The following is a 4066-nucleotide window of genomic DNA, read 5'->3' on the forward strand; positions in this document are numbered from 1 at the left end:
ATGTTTGAAGGACCAGAGGTAGACGATCTTACATCATGGAAAGTGTATATATAATTTTTTTTTTTTTTTTTAAATGAAGTTAATTTTTATTGTTGGCATTAAAAAAAATAAAAATAAATAAATAAATCGAAGGCAGAAGCTTAAACTTGAGGATGTTATTGTAATTTCGGTTGGACGAAATTAGGGAAACACGAGAGCAAGTAACATCAGCCGCTCATCCAAACCGAAAAAAGAAAAGAGGGACGAAATGTCTAAAAAATAAGGAAAAAATTTGATCCATATGAAAACTAATAAAAGGGCAAAACGGTCAAAGCATAGGGGGGAAAAAAAATGAAAAGACAAAAAGACCCCGTGGAAAGCAACCCGCTTTAAGAACAAAAAGGGCAGTACAGTAATTTACAATTAGAAGACCAGCCCATTTTTTTTTTTTTGAAGTCAAAGGATTTAAATTTTAAAGGGGTAAAAACGTAATATCGTATGAATAAAAAGACCAAAACATCCCTAAAAAAAACTCAACTCTTTACAAACTTAGAGGGTAAAACAGTAGTTTCATTGTAAAAGACAAAAATGTCCAGCAAACTTCTTTACCAGCCGAGTGATATCAGGGGTAAAATAGTAATTTAAAAAAAAGTTCAAAGACAAAAATACCCCTGACTGTTTTAGATCCAATGAAGAAAGCTGAAGGGCAGAATCGTAAGAAAAAATTATCTAAGAAAATTTACTGTTCACACGTTCAAATAAATTGGTTACAGTTCCTAGGCCTTCACCGCTATATATATAAATGGATAAATGTTAAAACTTAAAAAGGGGAAACCCTAACCCTAGCGCCGCACCCCTTCGCCTCTTCCTCTCCTTCTTCACATATCAACTGGCCGATCCCTCTCCCCTCCCTATATAAACGCAACCACCCAAGCGCTTAATCAGCCAGTTCGCCCACTTCGCTTAGGCATTTACGGTTTGTCAGATCTCTCTCTTATATCCCAAAATTTTCAAAAACCAAAACTTTAGCTTTCCCATGTTTTAGTTTTACTTGTTTTCTGAAAGGCTTCATTATCTGGTCAGTGCGGATCAATCAATTCCCATATGACTCGTTCCCTTGAAGCAACAGTGAGTGTGTTGTTTAATATTCTATTATCTTCCTTGCATTTTCCTCTTGCTTTGGAAGAACACTTGAACAACTATATTTTTTATATATATCAATTCTTTTTTATAGTTCGTCGGTGATATATAGATCGTGGGAGTATTATATATTGCAACGGTGATGAGCCTTTTTACAGTTACAGACCTGTAATGATTTGCGGTGATGATCGCAATCTAAAGAACATCTAAGGGACTGAGTTTCATATTAGTACTCCCAATATATATTTGTTATTTGTTATTTTTTTTAAAAAAAAATTCCCTATTTTGAGGGCTTCAATTCCTTTTTATTCTTAGGCTTGCACAAAAATTTTGTTTGTGTGAGGCTGTGTTGATGTGAAGCCCAAGAGAATTGTTCTCCTCGCTATCCAGTGCTTCCTTTATGTCGCATTAGGACGTCGGGGAACTACATTCATTGTTTTCATTCCCATCATCTTTCAGTTAATTTTGTTTTTTTTTTTTAAAAAAAAAAATCCGATTTAAAACTTTGGGTTGAAAATAATCCTTGAAACATCCCAAATATACCTAAAATCGTATAAGCATTTCTCAATGAAATTAATCGGAGCAGCAGCAGTTTTAAGAATTTTGTAAATTAGGGTTAAAGTTTTTTAAAATCTTGATTATTTAATTAGGATCAAATTATTCAATTAAGTTAGAGAGAGAGAGAGAGAGAGAGAGAGAGAGAGAGAGAGAGCTACCATTTCACCCAGAGAAATGGTGAAAACCCAATAAGTGCATGAGTTTTTTCATGCCATTTTAGCATTTTTTTTTTGAAGGGCTATAACCCATTAACCAATAAGCTTAATCAACAAACACAATTTGATAAGTTTTTTTCCTCATTTTTTTTTCTATGCAATGTTTTATAATTTGTTGTAAAGTATTATAGAAAAAATAGAGATATCTATGATTGACATGAGTGTTCAATTTACTTTATGGGAGTCTCGGACTATATCATAAATTTGGTTTTTTTTTTTTTGGGTGAATTTAGCTTCTTTAATTTGTTGATTCAGTCTTGTTCATCTATCTATATCTTATCTTGATTCTAGCTGTTTGCTGATTGTTTATAGGTGCCAGAGGTATGAACTGGGTTCAGCGCAAGATCTATCTTTACAATGTCACTTTTGGGCTCTACATGTTGGATTGGTGGGAGCGTTATCTTTTCAGTATCCTCTATTGCACCATTCTCTCCAAAGATCAGATCTGATCTGATTTATATATTTCTGTTCTGGTTTACATCCTATCGTGATGTTTGTGAAGCCAACTATAATCTAAGCAAATTAAATTTTGAGGCTTGATTTATAAAAGAGTTAACATGTACGGTTGGTTTTATCTGCCATCATTCCATCATTTTCAACCCTTTTTATGTGTTGGTATGATATTGCACTTGTGCATTCCTAAATTTTGCCAGATACTTTGGTGGTCGTGTTGATGTGGTTCGTTCTTTACAACGGATCTCGATATGTAACTGAGTTCTGCAAGAGGTAACAAATATATGAACCTTTATCTGTCATTCCTCTCTTGAATTGGTGACATACAGAGCATTTTACTGTTTGATAAATTGTTCACTTTATACTTGGTGATTGTGGCTTGGGACTTCTCATACGGACTTTGTGAAACACTTTTGAACGAGCAGGGATACCTAATATTTTCCACCATTAGTTGGGGGTGTGAGGAAAGTACTTTGAGCTATACTTTCGGAGATATTGGAAAGAGACGGAATTTGGACTTAAAACCTCTACACGCATTCAGGGGCAGAACCATGTTGGACCTCTGCCCACCCCCGGCCCCCCACACGCACACACATCTAAAATTCTAGTTCCGCCCTTTCATGATGCATTCATTTTGCTCATGGAGATCTCATGATAGCTACTTTCGAATGGTTCACCATTTCAAAGTTTTTGGTCAAACGGATTCCTTTCTCTTTGCTGCTTGTTATGGTACATGAGCATGTAATATATTTCCCAACCGTCGTTTTGTTACTTAATAGAAAGAGCTGCTTGAAATGATTCGTAGTGTTAATTCTAAACGATTTATTTTTTGTCATTTAATTTAAAATCGCATTAATTTGTCTATAAAATTGCAATGCCGAATGCTCCCTAAATCTCTCCCTGCCTCTAAAAGTAGGCTAGTTTACTTTCCTTTATAATCTATGTAAAAATAATTGCGTTTATTATTATTATTATATTTTGTTCAGGCATTTATGGTGAGGATGAGAGCAAGAGTCAACTTAAAGGATGGCAAGTTCAGATATGTTGCAGAAGATTTAATGCTGCTACGATATATCTCACTGTGATTGGAATGGAGTTGAGAGTATCTTAAGTTTTTACAGAACTACTTTTGCATAGTCCTGCATGTATTATTATACTTCTTGTCATGAAGATTTTCAGACCATTTTCTTAGGCTTTCAGGTTCACCTATATTTTTCAGGTTTGAAAACGTTAAAAAATCCATGTTTTTAAAAACGCAAGCCAGACAACACATTTTGAAACTATTAAATCAAACCGATACTTTAAAGAGAAATGTTAGAAACGATATTTTTATTCTTGCTGAGTGACTGTTTTAATCCACTCTTGGATCAGTCATTGTTACCAAAAAAAAAAAAGTATCTAAGGGTTGTTTGGGACCGCTATGTATTGTGTGATAAGTGTAGGATGAAAATGTAGTTTCTTGCATAACTCTTTTATAAAACCCAACTAGTGTTGCATAATGATTTTAAATTGTATGTTAAATGTTAGAAACTACTTGTATCCTATCACTATCTCACTATAAGAAGATTCTCTCAGTTTTAAATGAAATTGATAGTATTTATTTTATGGTCATGATTTATAGTTTATGCATCTAATAGTTTATATGAAGTTAATATTGACACGTTTTTTAAATAATGTGGAATCATATATATCATTAGATGCATCAAATTTAAATCATAATC

The 4066-nt window shown here is 33.6% G+C and overlaps 1 long non-coding RNA gene and 2 other non-coding genes across 4 annotated transcripts; all 3 read left to right on the plus strand.

Annotated features, from left to right (window-relative positions):
• The first annotated feature begins 787 nt into the window (after window positions 1–787).
• On the plus strand, window positions 788–3554 carry LOC133876974 (uncharacterized). Of its 2 annotated transcripts, XR_009901626.1 has the most exons (5): window positions 788–955; window positions 1063–1107; window positions 2205–2300; window positions 2546–2618; window positions 3332–3554. It is a non-coding gene; the product is annotated as an uncharacterized LOC133876974 (long non-coding RNA). The 2 variants fall into 2 exon arrangements; XR_009901625.1 differs by lacking the exon at window positions 1063–1107 and having other exon boundaries at window positions 789–955.
• Window positions 1252–1343, plus strand: LOC133878705 (small nucleolar RNA SNORD25). The gene has a single exon (XR_009901957.1). It is a non-coding gene; the product is annotated as a small nucleolar RNA SNORD25 (small nucleolar RNA).
• Window positions 1408–1551, plus strand: LOC133878737 (small nucleolar RNA snoR136). Its single transcript, XR_009901980.1, has one exon. It is a non-coding gene; the product is annotated as a small nucleolar RNA snoR136 (small nucleolar RNA).
• Window positions 3555–4066: the final 512 nt, after the last annotated feature.

This window comes from Alnus glutinosa, chromosome 9 (genome assembly GCF_958979055.1).
Source record: "Alnus glutinosa chromosome 9, dhAlnGlut1.1, whole genome shotgun sequence".
Classification (NCBI taxonomy): Eukaryota; Viridiplantae; Streptophyta; class Magnoliopsida; order Fagales; family Betulaceae; genus Alnus; species Alnus glutinosa.